Source organism: Diceros bicornis, chromosome 1 (assembly GCF_020826845.1).
Source record: "Diceros bicornis minor isolate mBicDic1 chromosome 1, mDicBic1.mat.cur, whole genome shotgun sequence".
Lineage (NCBI taxonomy): Eukaryota > Metazoa > Chordata > Mammalia > Perissodactyla > Rhinocerotidae > Diceros > Diceros bicornis.
Window position 1 is genome coordinate 8107517 of NC_080740.1, and position 18922 is coordinate 8126438.

Sequence of the window (18922 nt, forward strand, 5' to 3'; positions counted from 1 at the left end):
TTATTCTAGCTTTAAAAAACAAGAAAGGCTTTTTCTGACTATTTCAGTTACAAACTGTTAAAATGCATATTGAATTTTGATGTCTCATTAGCTGCCCACAAAGGACTTTTTTAAGATCAGTCTGGAAAGATTGTTGTATTGTTTTATTATTTAGCTTTCTAAGCCTTTAAAACTAAAGTTTATCATTTTAAGGCTTACCGTAGTTACTGCCTTGTCTAGATAAAATTGCAGCTAACATAATAAATATATAAAAATTGTATACATATCTTATTGAGTACCTCTGTGGGTATTGGTTACACATTTGGCATTTTCCTAAGGTAATAGAGAGTTGTACTCCACTACATTTTAATAAGCTGATGATAATGTGGCACAAATTATGCTAAATATATAGAATCGGTAAAGATAACACATGCTATAGATTAAATAGGATATAGGATTGATAATAATGATCATAACTGAAATGTTACAATGTGTGCAAAATATAAAATATACAAATATATTTTATTATTATGCTCTCTTGATGAAATATGTTTCTGTGGGCTTCACACCATTCCCCAAAACGGGGAAGACTCTAGTCCTGGAGGGAGTAAGTAAAGGAATAATAAACTTATTCATTATCACAGTAATTCTTAAAAGTGCCTGATCATAAGAATTACCTGGGGAGCTGATTAAAAATGAAGATCCTGGCCTTCACTCCCAAGGATTCTGACTGAGGAGATCTGATGTATATGCAGGCATACGTCTGGATTTGGGAGACTTCATACAAAAAAAAAAAAATGTAAACTATGTCATTAATTTTTTATATTGATTATATGTCAAAAGATGCTATTTTGGATATATCAAATAAAATATTACTAAAAGCAATTTTACCTGTTCCTTCTAGGCATGGTATATTAGGAAAATGTTCCTCTGCTACACTGCCAGCCCCGCCCCTCCCATCAGCATATGCAGCAGTCAGTGGCTTAACAAAAAGGGTGAAAAATCACATTGCTCTTGATACATGGTTGTGTTACCTTTAATGTGCTTCAGCCAACAGTGGATAGTACCACTGTCCTGCCATGGGTCTTGGACTGTTGGTATCTTTTTTTCTTGTTATTTATAGAGGCCCTAATTATCACTTACTTTGTATGACTTAGTGTTTTTGAATCCCAAAATAATTGTAAACTATTTGCATTTGTACATATGTACACTATGCTTTATAGGGGAGTGTAAAGATATTAGTGTGTCTACTCAGTGTGTGAATGTGTCTGGGGACGCAGATGTGTCTGATTGGGAATCTTTTCCACACTGAATTGTCTCCCACTTTACAGTGCTTGTTACCTATTGCCTTGTCTCCTTTTGCTTGTCACTTCTCAGCGAGCTGCTAAGCCTGTGCCTAAAACTAGCATCTTAGTGCTGAGTGGTTAATCCCGCAGCTGGGCCTTCACATAAATCGTTGTTTAGTCCTTTCGTTATCCCTGCCTGCAGTGACCCAGCCAGGGTACATGACCCACCAGCAGCTGCTCAGGCCAGCCCATCCCTGTTTGTGTTCTCTCATCCCACCAGATCCTGCCCAAAACATAGATATTGCAACAGCATTTTGTATATGCAAGTGGCTGGGATGTTATTTATAGCTTTTGGCTGCTAATTTAGCCATATATCAGATGTTAAGAAAATGGTCCATGAGGAATACCACTTTGAAAATTGCCTAAAACTTTTCTTTTTTTGGCTGATTATTTATGGGTGGTGTATGTAGTATAATGTTGAGAGAAACAATGAAATACTCCCAGAAAATGTGAGCTTGGATGTCTGCAAAGTCACTTTTAAGACTGAGTGTATCCTGCACCAGAAACAAACCATAGACTATCGTTATATGTCACTTAACAACGGGGATATGTTCTGAGAAATGTGTTGTTAGGTGACTTGGTTGTTTTGCGAACATCATAGAGTGTACTTACACAAACCTAGATGGTATAACCTACTACACACCTGGGCTATATGTTACTAATCTTATGGAACCACCATAGTATATGAGGTCTGTCGTTGACCAAAAGGTCATTACCTGGTGCATGGCTGTAGTTGAAATCCCCACTAGTTGAGCAGGCAGTGACCAAGGAGCTGTGTATCTCTGCTGTATGTGTGGCTTGGGAAATCATTTTTAAAGGCCCTGAAATTTCAGGTACTTCTCTACAGTTGACTAAAAAGGCTATAATTTGTATTGGCTATTATTAATCTGTTTCTTTCTTTTAGATTTTAAATCATTAATGTAATCACATACGTTTTTTTGAAGAGCTGATTTCTCAAAACTTTGTGAAATAAAAAGTGAAGGTCCAGGGCTGGCCCAGTGGTATGTAGTGGTTGGGTTCATGCGCTCTGCTTCGGCACCCCAGGGTTTGTAGGTTCGGATCCCAGGCATAGACCTACGGGCCACTCATCGGGCCATGCTGTGGCGGCATCCCATGTATAAAGTAGAGGAAGATTGGCACAGATGGTAGGTCAGAGCCAATCTTCCTCACTAAAAAAAAAAAAAAAAAAAGAAGGTCCGTGTTCTGCCTCATCCTCCTCTAAAAACTATTCCCAGAGATAGCCATAGGTAATAGTTTCCTTGAAGGGGATTTCTAAGCATAAGGAAATACATGTAATTATATAAACTGGAGTTTCTAATTTGTTTCCTCCAGGATCCTTCTTAAACTTATGAAGTAACTATAATGATGCTGTACAGTAGAAATACAATATGAGCCACAGATGTAATTTTAAAAGTTCTAATAGTCACATTAAAAGAAGTTAAAAGGAACAGGTGAAATAGATTTTGGTAATACTTTATTTTACACAATATATCCAAAATAGTATCTTTCAACATGTTATCAATATAAAAAATTCACAGTGTAGTTTATACTTTTTTTGTACTGAGTCTTGAAAATGCAGTGTTTGTTTTACACTTACTAGTAGCCCGTCTCAATTTGGATGCTAATAAGTATTCAGTGGTTAAAGTGAAATGTCCTATGGAAACAGTAAAATTGTATTTAATGGACAGATATTTTATATTGCTCCAGATTTTAATTTAAATCAAATTAAAAATTCACTTTCTCAGCCACACTAGCCACATTTCAAGTGCTCAACAGCCACATGTAGCAACAGTATTAGATAATGCATGTCAGCTTTTATCTGACAAATTAGTTTTTATATATGTGATGTGATGTGGGTAAGCTCATAGATCTCAAACACAACTATTTTGAATTTTAGAAAGTCCTGGTAAAGCATCCATTTAAAGACCAGTACTAATCCTGTCCTCTAAATATCAGTATAACAAAAACCTCAGTCTCTAGTGAATTTTACAGATACCATTTCATAGTTGTTATACTAGCATTTTATGAGGCAAATATTTTAGGTTGTATTTTCCTTTTTAGTATATAGTTTTGACATAACATGTTAGAGCAAAAAGGAATAAAGGGAAAGTGAATCTAACATACAACCTTTTTAGCAGTGTTCAAAATCCATATTCAGATTATTTTTGTTTTCGTTTTTATTGCTTTAGGAATACAAGCATATTCTTTTTTTAAAAAACATGTCTCCTGTACACTATCTATAAATGGCCACTTATAAGAAAAAACCATCAGTGTTTGTCCTGGATATTGCAAAGGGTATGAGGAAGCATATATACACAGTACCTTTCACAGGTTGTCTTTTTTGTAATACACTGTATTATTTTGTTTGTAAACAGGTGACCCAACAGAAAGAAAAAGATGCCTACAGTTGAAGATTGGTTCTTATTCTTTTGGAAAACAAAATTTTAAGCACTTGGCTCACAGTTGGATTCCATTAGATCCAGTGTATTGGCTCAGTGGTGTGAAAAAGGAAGCACAATTGGCAAGCTGTCACTGCTCCCATCATTCCGGTAGATGGTGGTTAACGTGAGTTTAGATGCGCAGTGTTCCTGACTGCAGTGAAGAAAGGCCTTCCCCTCCTGTCCACCCATTCACGTCCGTGTAGTGGCCAGTAAAACTAGGGGTTGCTATGAGTTGGAAGAACACTGGGTTGACAGAGAGCTACTGTGAGCTGTATCGAGACTGCTTTGAAATCCACCTTTCAGTGCACTGAATAGTCATCTGCTTGAAAATACAGAGCTTCTTCCATATCAGCTTATATAAGTAGTTCGACACTCTGAAAAAGAAATTTATCACGATAGCTATATGACAAGAATTGAAAGAAAATCAGATGGAAATGCACTGACAATTTCCACATTACTCATCTCCAAAGGAATTTTCATAAAGATGTTCAACAACATCTGAAAAGATACATAACCATGGAGATACACCTATTAATGTGTTTACCACAACACGATACATTTAACATGGCATATTTTTAGAAGACCACACTCTTACACTTTGTAAGATTTTGAAGTAAAAATTTCCATGCTTTGCTCTTCATAATTGTGAATTTATAATAGTTTGAATTCTATGTGCAGCTTTATGAGAAGCAATACTTTGTAATTTGATAATTTTTCAAATTATCTTTAGTCTTTTTGTTTGAACCTATTGCTTGATGACTATAACTCAACATGACTTTCCTATTGAGAATCAAAAATCAGGCTTCAATAATAGGGATGCAGATCTTGAGTCTTTTTAACATGCACCGTTTTAAGTTTTATTTTTATGCTCCACAGTGAAAAAAGTGTGCTCTACAAATACAGTCATGTGGCAGTTAATGACGGGTATGCATTCTGAGAAATGTGTCTTTAGGCCATTTCGTCATTATGTGAACATCATAGCCTGTACTTACACAAACCTAGATGGTATAGCCTACTACACACTTAGGCTGTGTGGTACTAATCTTATGGGACCACCGTCATATATGCGGTCTTTTGTCAACCAAACATTATTATGTGGCACGTGACTGTATACAGAAAGTAGACAGGCAGAAAAGCCTCCTCAGCTGGCATTTCACTGTCTTCACATGCTTTGAGTGGAATTTTGGGAGAGAGCCTTTGTTATTGTCACTAAATGTTTAAACATATGTGTGTAGCTCTAGGTGCTGATTTTGCTGTAATGGAGTCCTAAAGGAGTCCTATAAATGTCTCCATTTATAGGAATGGAGACATTATGAATTCTCAGCAGGACTGTTGTGGGCTTGAATGAAGGTAGATATGTTGGACTCAGTTTACATTATGCTGTGGAGTGTAATTCTGCTTAAGACAGATGTTGGCCTTGATCTGAAAGGAGTTAAGGACTGAAGTACCAAAAAGAACTTTATTTCTTATGAGGCAATTCTCTGGCCTAGACCCAGAAAGCAGTCCCAGAGTGAAAGCCCTCCAATGTATATGAATTGGTGTTCCTGGAGAAAAAAGAAATATTCACACCTTTATCGCTTTAAAATGTTATTTCCTTTAAAATAATTATGGGGAAAATTTTCTGGCAACAGGTTATATAAAACAAAATCTTACTTCTTAAATGTTGGTAATATGTTTATTGATGAGACTAGGAGCTTTTTTGCACAGCATTTTCACAATACATTGGTTTCATTCTAGCATTATTCCCACATCTTGTCTGGGAAGATTAGAAACCTTCATCCCATGATGAGGGCAGGGGTAGGTTTTTTTGCTATACACCTTCAGTAAAGCATTGAAGCATTCCTTTTAACCCAAAGAATGATTGGTTTGATTGTTAATACATTTGAAAAAATCTTTTTAGCAAATTTGCAAACCTTAAGAAAATCATGTATCAATTTTATGCCTTTGGATACTTGTTCATTACATAAGTTGTTTTGTTTTTTTGTTTGTTTTCATTCATTGACATTTAGAAAAATACAGGAGGATCTAGTGTTAAATTAACAGCAGAGGCACTGGAACTTGCATATGTTGAGAGGGAGTTGCTAACTATTTAGTGTTACAGCTGGGATTCCATTAAAAGACATGCTCACTTATACAAGATTCCTGTGATCTGTCTTCCTAAGCTGTGTTGTAATAAGTCTCTAGCAAATACCGGAGGGTGTACAGACGCCTGTGAACCCTTGTAGGGTGCATCGACAGCCCTAAGCACATCCCGTTGTAGCACTCCATGAAGGTTATTTCACGCTTGAAAGTGAGTGGTTTAAAGCAAAGCCTCATTAGCAGCCGCTGTGCTCCTTCTCTGGTAAATAGCAGTCTCCAACACCCCCACTGCCCTTCCTCAAGATTCAGGTTCCTACTTCCGTAAAGTTACACTTTAACTGCAGGTCATCAACTTTGCAGTTCTCATAAATAATATTAAAATTTCAAGTAACTGTAGTCCACTTGTCCATCAAAGTGAGATTACCAACTGAATCCTCATGTTAATTTTTTTTTTTTTTGAGGAAGATTAGCCCTGAGCCAACATCTGATGCCAGTCCTCTTTTTTATTTATTTATTTTTTCACCGAGGAAGATTGGCCCTGGGCTAACATCCGTCCCTCTCTTCCTCTACTTTATATGGGACGCCACCACAGCATGGCTTGACAAGCGGTGCGTCAGTGCACGCCCGGGGTCCAAACCTGCGAACCCCGGGCTGCCGCAGCGGACTGTGCGCACTTAACCACTGAGCCACCAAGGCAGCCCCATCTCATGTTAATTTTAAAGAAGTTTCAGAACCCAACAAAAATTATATGTAAACATGATTAAATTTTCTTTTTTTCCCCTTGTCCCTAATAAAAGGAGCATCTTCGGCCTTACTATTAAATTTGTATATATTTAGTTATGATGGTACTTACAGGTGATTGTGTTTCAAGTTCCAAACTTGCCTGTACTATTTATATGGTTTAAAATATTTGACAGTTATATTTCTGTTAATGTGTCATTTCTGTATTAAGAATCCACAAACAACTGCTTGCTTATGCTGAGTCAAGTCAGAATTTACCAATCTAGTTTCAACAGCAATATATTTAAAATAGGGAAACAGATGATGACTTGGGGATGTTTTGAGGTTAATGTTACTGCTCACTTGAATGTCAATTTTAAGTATTTCTCTTACTAATGCAACCAAAATTATGTATATATAACCAGTGTGGCATGTGTAGAAAAGGTATTCCTAATGATTTAAAAATCCTAATGGTACTGTAGCGTAGTGGTGTGAGGAAAGGCCTGGCTAAACAGGATTTTTAAAAGATCAGCAGTTGTCTTGCTTACTTGATGTATATTTTATAGGCCTACTGAGTTTGTGAGCAGCATGAAAACAATCATTCCTTCCTTCTTCATTGTGGAACTGAAACATTTCTGTCAAATGCGTTTTTAAGAAGACTCTGAGTCACAGCTGTAACAGTTGATCCAGGAGTAGCATTTCCACGGTGGGAATCTGGGGCTTTTCTCATTACATGAAACCACAGAAAATTTTCAGCACTTTCATGTACTCTGTATAATGAGGGAAAAAAAAATCCTTGTTTCTACAAAGCTGCAGTATGTAGCAATACATGGTAGCATATGGCATGACCACTTGATGTCATAAAATGTGTTCAATCGTAAAGCATACTTTCGCCATAGCAGACACTAAGAATTAAAACTTGTTATATCAGTGGAACAAAAATTAATGGGCAGCATCCTCTCTGTTTGGAATGGGACCAGTGTACAATTAATATAATTTAACTTTATACATTGCCTGAGACTCTATTTTTTAATTACATTCATTGAGTGTGTGTATAAATTTAAGTCAATGCTTTTAGCCTAAGGAAAGTTTTTTTTCACTAAATAGAAGGTGTTTTTTCCCCTTATAATTTAATTATTATGCACTCAACATCAGATACCAACCTGTAAAGTACTCATGGGTCCTTAAAGGCCTTATCAGGGAGTTGAAATTTTATATACTTTACTAGGTTATTTGTAAAAAATCTTTTTGAACAACTGTAAAACATTTAAAAACCATGGCAGACGCATTGTTAACATGCAGCCATTTGATAGTGAAAGCAGAAACCTTAACAAATTTTGCCTAATTCTTGCACTGAATTTAAATGATAATATAAAATTAAATGTGCATTTTAAACAGATTTTATTTCCCTTTTATTGCTTAGCATAAAAGAAGAACTATGCTTAGTGTTAGAGGATTGACCAACAAGATCTATTTCAGATGGAAGAGAGGTAAGAAAGTAGAAGCACCTTACTTTTGGAGCATGTTGCATTTATTTCAAGCTACTGAACCATTCAGTAGTTACTTCTGAACTGCTGCAGAGCGCTCTTATAGTTAAAGCACATAAAGAAGAGTCTCTGCTTGATGAAGCTTTGTAAAATGATGCAATGGTATTTTTTATCCTGTAAATATAGTCTAATTTAAAAGTTTTTCCTACAAAATGAGTTTATATTGCTGCCTAAACTATCATGTATGTAAACAGAGGTTTTTTTAAAGGTCAGAGGGAGTCTAGATTCTGTGTGTGTGTGTGTGTGTCTGTGTGTGTATGTGAAATGTTTGCCCATTGAGTTATTTTAGATATGTTCATTCTAAAATTTTCTTTTTTTCCCAGGGTAAATGTACAGCTTGGTATTTGAGGAAGTTAGTTGATTGCATTCCAAATTTATAAACGTTTCTCCCCTTCTCCAGACATATTTATTATGCCACTGTAAGGTGCATGTACAGAAAATACCTCTGAGGTTGACATATTAAATATTTTATCAGTGTTGTTTCACACTGAATCTCAAAGTAGTCATTTGTTTTGAGGGTTAGGGGAAAGTTTGTTTTTTTTTTAAAGTCAGGTATAACTAAGAGTGGCTCAATTTGGGGAGTTAGGGGTGGAAAGGAAAGACCATGGAAAGTGATCTTTAGATGTATACAGAAGGTATGGGTGTTGGTTTTAGAGTTCAATTTTAACACGGGAAGTTTTGTTTTTTTTTTTTTAACTTGCATGTTCTATGGTAAACTATCAAAGAGTGTAACAAGTTACTCCAGCTTTTCCCAGTTCTAATTATATTGGTTTGAAGAAGTCTCTATAATCACAAGATGGCATTTTCCCTTCATGAACCAAGAGGGGTAGACAATACAACCCATACAGTGACTTCTGAATTCTTTGACTTGGACAGAATCCCAACTGTCTCATTGAATTTCTCATTGTACTGTATGTCTTGCCAAGTGTGAGACCATAATATATAGTTTATGAAACATCAAAGGCTACAGATCATTTTGCATGAATAATAAAGCCCATTAGGGCTGATGAAACGGACGTTTTTAGCCTTTCTGGTTAAATGCAACTTTTAATGGCAAACTGATTCACCATTTACTAGCTTTGTGCAATATTATATTGGTAGAAGCAAAACACTAGTACACTGTGCTTGGCTTGTAAGGATGGCTTTCACACCGAGACATTAATTGGACAGTGGGCACAGTGTATTGTAAATGCCAATTTGTGCAAATTTACAATACTTAATATGCTCAATTAACATTCTAAAGTATTAAAAGTACAAAGAAAAAACTAAGCAAGCATTTATAGCAATACTATGAAATCTCCAATTGTTTTGACTGTTGCCTTTTGCTCTTTAGTGCAACTTTTCTGCATTGTAATTATTGTATTGCTTTGTATTTCATGTTTTTTACACTCATGACTTCAGAGTTAAGTACTTGTACACCAAGTATTGCAATCACCTTTCTCTTGTACATGCAATGTAACAACGTACAGTTTTGGTGCTTAACGGTATTCCTTTTTTCTTTAATAAAAGATATTTATTGAGTTAACCTCATTTTGTTTGTTTAAAATAGCATTGGTGGTGATACTGTCATTTCATTTCAAATAGAAGGAACATAGCAAGTTGTGCATTTGTTATAACATGTTGAGCAGGATTCAGAAACTATCCACCCCTGTACTTTTGTCTCTTCCCAATCACTGTTTGTATTGAAGTGTTTGAATGGCAACTTTACTTGTGCTAGTAACAGCCTTATTCGTGTCCATGTAACTGTCGACATAGTTTGGAAATGTTGACCTCCAAAATTGGAAGGTCTTTAAGTGCCTGTCATTTTAGCAGTCAGTTTGTGATCATCTAAATTGGGGGAGATTATTGGCTTTCTACTGAAACATAGGACGAGCTTAACGAGAGCCGGGCAGATGTCCCCACCTGATGCTGAATTGCTGCAGCCCCTGCACATAAGAGGCATGCTAGGACTTGGGTCCCAGATGCCGCCCAGCCTGAGAAAGGGCTCCAGTTTCCATCTCTACCCTGCATAGTACTTCATAGTACTTCAGAAGAATCCTAGTACCTGGTTCACCCTTGTGAAAATCATGGTGCGGTTGGCTTGGGATGGGCTTACTGGGTAACGTTTCGTTGGATTAGCCATCTTTACTAAGACAGGTGGGAATCTCTCCTGGAAATCTAGGCCTGACTAGAATTCCTTAGTCCTTTGTGACTCTGTCATTCATCCTGACCTTGCTGAGTTCATAGGCTGGTTGAAAACCTCATGAATTCTTTGCTACAGGAAGCTGTTTGGGAAAGGTTTAAAATTCTTTGGTGCAAGAATACCAACATTCCATCACATTCTGACAGTTACTGATTGAAAACGAAGTTTAACTGTATTTCCTAAGCACTCTGTCCCTCTGCCAAGTTATTACATGGATACCCTTTCCAGAGACCCCACAACTTTGTTGCTCACCAGAAACTTTGTTCTTCACTTTTGACATTTTCTCCAGATCTCTCCACTAATAATCTTGCCCATTCACAAGATCCTCTTGCTCACCAGTTGTGTGCTGTCATCTATCTCTGAACTAGGCTATTTGTCAACTGCTTAAACTCTAACAGACTGATGACCCGTTAATTCTCTGACAGAGTTCATATGGGACCATCCTCTAATCACAGCTACCGCCTACTGCTTTCTTTCACTCCTGCCTCCTCCATCTGCTCTTGGCTGTTGCTGTGAATGACTCCATATACTCAAGCCATTAAGCATCTGTCTGATCTCAAGTTCCTCCCTGTCCCTAATTCTGATGGTCAGGCCTTGTAGTACATTCAGTAGAGTCCTGGACTTCCTCCCTCCACGCTGGCTAAGGAAAACATGGAACAATGCTACAAGGCTTTCTGTGGGCAGCCTTTGGTCTCCTTTCCAAGCCTTGACCCCAAATCTCCATTTTACATACTCATCTCATGCCTTTCTACCTGCACATGGGTCTGTCTAAAATGCGTCTCTTCCTTATCTTGACACCATCTGAATTTCCATCCATTGAGCGTTGAGTTGGAAAGACTGGGCAATATGTGTCTAACCCTCCCTGTGTCTCAACATTCTTAATCAGAACATTGAAAGTAGGGGAGTAAGAAAGTTAAAATGTGAAAGGAAGAATTACAAAATCTCATTTAATCTTCACAGTTCTACAAATGTTATCAATCACTTGAAGCACAAGAAAAGGGGTTAGATACTAAATTATCCAAGGTGACAACTCCTAAGTGGCAGAGAGCTTTGCTTTAAAACCCCTCCATTATCCCCACAGCATCTTCAGCTTTACCCTATAAGGTCCAACTAGTGCTCAGCTTTCAGTTGAGATGGTCTTGAGAAGAGCTCTTCATTCCGGGTTAAAACTAGACCTGAGTCTCCTGTGTGGAGAGGTGCTAGAGAAACTCTTGATCAGTAAAAATGTTCAAGAAGGAAAAAAACAAAAGTATCAAAGTCATCAAGATGTGACTTCAAATAAAGTCAGTTACAGAAAAAAGGGTATTAAGTTCAAACCTCTTCAGAGGCAACTTACCCTAAGATGTGAATGAGTTATAGCAAATTCCTTTGAAGTGCTTTGGGCTCAACATAGGCTAATACGTAGTGTAGGTTACGAACCTTATTCCCCATGACATAGTTTTTGCAAGGAGACTCCTAGGAACATATATTGCTAGATATGCCTAGACAATTACTTGTCTCACTTCAGTGACATCTCAAAGCTGCAGGTGCTCTTACTCAGCCTCAGCAATTAATTTCTCTCCACATGCTTACGACCTAGAACTTTCCCAGTGACTGCGGCCAGTCTGAGTTCTTTCAGCCCTCAGTGTCTTGCTGTATCTCCTTGGTCATCTGGAGCCCTTTCATATGGAAATAATATTAAATAATGCTTTTATCAAGTCATTGCAACTCTTGAGTATAATAATGTTTTTTGAGGAAAAGCCGTAAATAGTTAAACCTCCTGGCCAATTTCTGTCAGAATAATCTACTACCAAGAACAATTAAAAAGTTACCCCAGGGGTACTGGACTCCCTCCATCAACAGATGTTTTGTGTAATCAAAGATGATGGGAGATGGCAAACTACAAGAAACCTTATGTTGTTTGTAGCTATTTTTCAATGCAAAGAAAATGAAGTCTACCAGGAGTCAATCAAATAGTTATTCCTAAAACTTCTTAAGAAAGATTTAGAATAAGAAACTGTACTCTGAATTTTCTTTATTTTGCAGATATTCTACAGCATGTAAATATATATTTTAAGCTAGAAGAATAAATTAACACCATTCAGTGACTTGGAGAGGAGTAAGAAGAGGGGAAGAAAGTTACCATCTGTAGCCGTCATGGGCATATCGTGACATAGTCTTCTCAAAATTACATTATGCAAAAGCCACACTATGCTTCTGTGGTGGAAGTAGTCCAGTTGGCAACAACATCCCATAAATGTTTTAGGCCAAAATGATCTTTTTCATGCTTAAGGAAAGACTCTCAAACCTCTGGGATTTGCTTTGAGTAAATGGTCAAGTGTTCCAGTAGTTCACATCTCCTTTTAAAAATTATTGGGTCTTCCCTATAGGCTACTTTGTGACCCACCTCTTTTCAGAAATAGGATGGCCAACTGGGCAAGTATATGGGTCAAGTCCACAATTCTTGAAAGAGAATGTTAACTCTGTACACTGGTCAGAAAATGCAACCCTAAATTTACTGTAGCCCAGCACTTGCTGAAAGGTTTGCTAATGTCAATTATGAATATCTTTCATTAAGTTGAATCATCAGAAGGCAACACCTAGACATATTATTTCACCAACTCCAGCAATGGTTTCACTGCATTATATATAAGCATAATGGTTTTATCTTTGGCTTTTGTAGATGGTTGAGATGAAGAAATATCCATTTCTAAATATTTCTAGACTTTCTTTATAACTCTCTTCTCTCTCTTTCTAGTTTGTCTCACTCTTTCCCATGGCTCTAAATGACATCTGTGTGTCGTGATGATTCCCAATTTTTCCCTGGTCTATAGCTCTTAGAACACTAGATCTGTACGTATTCAGCTCCTAGTGATCTCTTCATCTGGATACCTCATACATATCTCAAATATAACATGTCCAAAATGGTTCCCTGGACCCCCACCCCAGCAACACATGAACCCAACCCGTCCCGGTTTTACCCAGCTTTCACAGTTTATCCAGTTCTGCAATTCAGAACCTGGAAGTTATCCTTGCTGCCCTTTTCACCCTCACCCTCCTCATCCAGTTCTCCAACACGTCCTGTTGAGCCTAACTCCAATTCACATCTGGCATATATCCACTGCTTTCTCTGTCCCTTACCACCCTCTGGTCCAGACCACCTTCGTCTCTCAACTAGACTATTGCAGTCGCCTCCTAACTGATCTTTCCACTGCCACTCTTGTCTCCTGCAACTTATTCTCCACCCACAAAGTGGTGAGATCATGTCTTTCCCCGCAGGAAACCCTCCAGTTGCTTTCTATTGCAGTTAGAATAAGATCTCAAATCTCCTTCCCCTGGACTACAAGGCTGGATGTGATTTGGCCCTTCCTTTCAACCCCATGGTTTGCTGAGCTCTAGCCACAGACATAATCTCTTTCTGACCTTAGACCTATGCACAAATTGTCCTCTTCCTAGAACTGTTCTCCTCCCTCCCTTTCTTTTGAAATCACCAACTTCTCTGTGTCCCTTCAACATCTGTGTGTTGAGATCTTAACCCTCAGAATGTGTCCTTATTTGGAGATAGGGTCTTTACAGAGACAATGAAGTTAAGGTGAGGTCATAAGGCTTGGCCCTAAGCCAGTATGACTGGTATCTTTTAAAAATGGGGAAATTTGGATATAGACATGTGTAGAGGGAAAATGATGTGAAGAGACAAGTAGAAAATGGCTGTCTACAAGCCAAGGAGAGAGGCCTGGACAGATGCTTTCCTCCCTGTCCTCAGAAGATACCAACCCTGCCAACACCTTGATTTGGGACTTCTGACATCCTAAACTGTGAGACAATAAATTTCTCTTGTTTAAGCCACCCCGTCTGTGGTATGTTGTTACGGCAGTCCTAGGAAACTAACACATCATCCTTAAGGTTTCAACTGAGATGTCATGTCCTCATGGAGGACTTCCCCCTCTTCCTTGAGTAGGTCCCCCTGTTATCCTCTGTCAGCCCCTTGTGTGGCAGAGTCATGCTAACCAGATAATCCATCAACTCCCTCTACATTTGCTAGTACCCTTGCAGTCAGAGGAGCCATATAACTAGTTCTATCCAATGAAATAGAAGAAGCAGTAATGTGTGTCACTGTCAGCCTGAAGCAGTGAAAAGTCCATAAAAACTGCTCCAATCTTTCCCTTCTCTCGTGGCAAACGGACAGGTCTCATGCACTGCAAGACAGGGGAGCCTCCTTTGAGATCATACAGAAGACAACGATGCCCCCATCACCACTGACTTTCTCCATTGTATCAGAGGTGCTAACATGGCACTTAAGCAAGAAAAGGTAAAGGATTGGAAAGAAAGAAAAAGTGACATTTTTGGCAGATATTATGGTTATGTATGTAGAAAATCCAAAACTATCTATAGATAAATACTAGAATTAAGAGTTTTAGTAAGAATTGCTTGATAAAATTCAATATTTGCATGTCAGCAGAATTTCTGTATACAGGCATACCTTGTGTGGCAGTCACGTGTAGAGGGAGCTGATGGATTATCTGGTTGGCATGACTCTGCCACACAAGGGGCATTTTATTGCGCTTCACAAATATTGCATTTTTTACAAAAGAGCCTCTACCAGCAAAAAGATGATGATTCACTAAAGATTCAGATCATGGTTAGCATTTTTTAGCAATGAATTATTTTTTAATTGAGGTATGTACATTGTTTTCTTAGACATAATGCTATTGCACATTTAATAGACTACACTATAGTGTAAACATAACTTATATACACTGGTAAACCAAAAAATTCATGTGATTCACTTTATTGCAATATTTGTTTTATTGTGGTGGTCTGGAACTGAGCTCTCAATATCTCTGAGGTATGCCTGTAACTAGTATCAAACAATTAAAATTTAAATTTATAAAAGTTAACATTGTCTAAAAACACTGATAAATCAATGAAAAGAAGACAGACAATGCAGTAGAAAAATGAACATGAGACTTGAGTAGGCAATTCATAAATTCAAATCACCAGTGTGCATACAAAAAAATAGTCTACCTCATTAATAACAAGGAGAACGTAATTAAAACCAAAATGAGATAGCGTTATACCCTCAAGAATGGTTAAAATTTAAAAGATTGAAAATTTCGAGTGTTGTCAAGGATTTAGAAAACAAGAACTTTCATACCCTACTGGTGGGTAGCATGAACAGTACAACTGTTTTGGAAAATGGCTAGGCATTATCCACAAACGTTGGATATATGCTTACCCTGTGACCCAGCTGAAATACGTATATGCTTGAATCAAGAGACATGCAAGAATGCTTATAGCAGCATTCATCATAATAGCCAACAACCAAAATAATCCAAATGTCCATCAACTGATGAACAGACAGATGTGTGGTATGTTCCTAAAATGTGGGCTAGTGCTATAGAACAATAAAAATGAACACAGCTACACACGGCAATTGGGATGAATCTCACTGACATGAAGTTGAGTGAAAGAAGCCAAAAAGAATAGCTACTGTATGAGTCCAGTCATATAAAATTAAACAGACAAAACGAAACTACAGTCATACGTCACTTAACGATGGGGCTACGTGCTGAGAAATGTGTTGTTAGGCGATCTCGTCAATGTGCGAACATCGTAGTCTGTACTTCCACAAACCTAGATGGTACAGCCTACTACACACCTATGCTGTATGGTACTAGTTTTATGGGACTACTGTCGTATATGCGGTCTGTCGTTGACCAAAATGTCATTATTCGGCACATGACCCTATAGTGTTTAGGATATTATTTAGGTAGTAAAACTGGAAAAAAAAAAAAAAAAAAGCAAAGAGACGATTCCCGTAAAAATCATGATCATGGTCACGTTTCGGGGAGAGGAGAGCTTTATGACTAGAAAGGACCATGCGGAGAGCTTCTGTGGGGCTGTCAAGTTTCTGTTTCTTGACCAGGGTGGTGGTTAGGTGGGGGTTCACTTTACAATAATTCAGTAAGCTCTACATTTACGTTATTGTATTTTTCTGAATAAGTATTACATTTCACAATAAAAGTTTTTAAAAAACTCTAATGTAGAGTTCTTTCATTAGAATTCTAGAAATTGCTTCTAGAGTTCAGTTGCCAAAAACTTTTTTCTCTGCAAAATAAGTTGCATGCTTGCTCTACAAAACAATGAGAACCATATAATCTAACATGTTTCACTTTCTTGCATTAGTTGGCAGGAAATCAGAGCCAAATTTAGTGCTCTAATGGAAAAACCAACTCATCTGAGACTTCTGCACTTCACAGTTCTCTGCTCCTTTTAATTGGCTCTGTGTGTATGTATGTGTGTGTGTATGTGTTTTAAACTCTCCTCTAGGTGTTTTAATAATGTAAGTTTCCTTTGGAGAAGTAGGTGGGAAAATCTTTAAAAATTTCATCAAATAAAAAGAATTAGCATGGCAAAGTAATTAAAATCGAGGACTCTTGAGACTACTAACTGTGAATTTGGACAAATGACTTCTGTGCGCTTCAGTTTGTTCATCTGTGAAATGGACACGATGATAAACTACTTCGTATGACTGTGTTATGGATTGAGTGCGTGCATGGAAGAGAGCCCGGCACATATATAAATGTTAGCTATTATTCTCCAGAAGATGTGATACCACAATTCTTCACAAAGAACCACAAAGATTTGAGTAATTTAGAAGAACATCTGAGACTAGAATAGATGCTCCTGGACAATCTGAAAATACATTTCCTTCTTTAATAGGACATAATTTTATTCACATGTCACAAAATGAGTATTAGCAATAGGCAACATTTTAAATTAACCAAAAAAAACTTTACGTTCATGTTACTCTTTGTAGAAAGAATTGGGTGCAGTTGAAAAGTGCAGAATTTCTATTTTCTGATTGACTTTCTGTGGAAATGCAATCCTAAAGAATCAAAATATAATCCAAAAATGTACAGAATGCCAACGAACTTTCAACTAAATATGATGGCTTGAAACATGTTTTTATTGCTACTCCCTCCTAAAGCCCTAACGTGGCAGTGACGGAATAAAGAACAAAAGAGAAAATGACGGAAGAGAGATGTTAAGTGTTTGGCAGATGTGTGGGAGCCCGGTGACTTCACTGAGTGGAGGAGCTGGGTGGAGAGCACAGTGAGATGCCGAGAAGCTTGCCAAATCCTGACGGGCCCGGCACTTGGAGGCACCGTTTTCTTTGGAAGGTGGGCATGAGGTATAAGGGTGAAAAGGAGAGTGGTGCAGAGTGTCGAACAGCAGCAAGAGACCCCAACTCCCAGGCCCTCCTTTCCCCCTGCCGGACACTAGAGGTTCATTCTCTGGATGAAATGAGCCAGAGAAGATCTGGACTCAAAGAGCAGGTACAAGAAGGGGACAAACATAATGCTGAGCAGTGGAGCATTAAGTTACAGTCCCCTCAGAACCACGAGGCCCTCAGCTAGGCCTCCACACCCCTCACAGGAGTCTGGAAGATGCCTCTCTGGAGAAACCAAATGGCCCCAGAGAAAAGACCATCACGTGTTAATATTTGTGTGTGGGCATGGAGATTTACCAAATGACAAAGCTGGCCTCCCACCCAATTAACCTACCCCCAATGCCATGAGTCAGCCAGCTCCACACTCCCTGCCCCCAGAGCTCTCAGGGTCTCACTGTAGAATATGAACAGACTGCTTAGAATCACAGAGACATTTTCAGAAAGTCTCCACACAATGGACAGAGGCCAAAACAAACTAAAGAAAGAAGTTCTGAGAAAACAAGACTAGGAGAAAAAAAAAAAAATTATTTTTGTCAGAAAAATAAGGCAAAATACTGCATCCATGAAACAAGAACGTGTTGCAATAAAAAGGAATATTCTGAGAACAAGAAACAACACTTAGAAATGAAAACTCTGATAGCTGACATTACAAATTAAATACAAGGTTTGAAAGATAGAGGCGAGGAACTCTTAGAGCCGAATAAACAGCTAAGGAGATGAAGGATACACCAGATTGTTAGAGAATTAATTCAGCTAATCCAATGTCTGATGCCAGGAAGAAGAGAGAAGTGGAGGGGAGGAAATCAGTAAAGAAATACTGCAAGAAACTTACTGTTTTCTTTGCCACAATTTAAGTTGGGTTTTCTCTCGTGTGCAATTGAAGGATTCTCACATGGTCCTTGGAGGAGCGTTCCAGTAAGATGAGGACTCAGAAATGCTCCCTGGAGTGGGGACGTGAGATCACCAGTTACCTTGGGGAGGGTACATTTGGTGGAGCGGTGGGGACAGACACCAGAGGGAAGAAGTCTGAAGGGAAAATGGAAAGTCAGGAAGTGGAGATAATTGGTGAGGACATAATTCTTTCACAGGTTTTTCAGTGAAAAAGGGGAGAGAAATCAACTGATAGCTCTAAGGATTAAGGGCAGATTTTTTTTAAAGGTAAGAGACGCCAGAGCATGTTTGTGTGCTGATAAAAAATAGTAAATAAAAAGTAAAAGTGATTTGAAATAGCAATTGTATTCCTGTTTCTTAGGTAAAGACTATAATTAATAAATAAAAAGAAAATGGAGAAGAAAATGAATTATCCAGTTCAGGTGCCCCAAACACCTTTGACCTCAATGATGGGAGTGATTTAAATTCAAAGGATTAGAGGAGATGGGTAGGATGTGATTTTTTCTGGTACTCAGCTTAATTCT

General features: G+C 38.0%; 1 protein-coding gene across 1 annotated transcript in view; it reads left to right on the forward strand.

Annotated features, from left to right (window-relative positions):
• The window catches only part of JMY (junction mediating and regulatory protein, p53 cofactor), a 99997-nt gene extending 90355 nt beyond the window's left edge, over positions 1–9642 (forward strand). Inside the window, exon 11 of the mRNA XM_058568160.1 lies at positions 3701–9642. The gene's annotated coding sequence lies outside the window, so the exon portion shown is untranslated. The remainder of the gene's footprint in view (positions 1–3700) is intronic.
• Positions 9643–18922: the final 9280 nt, after the last annotated feature.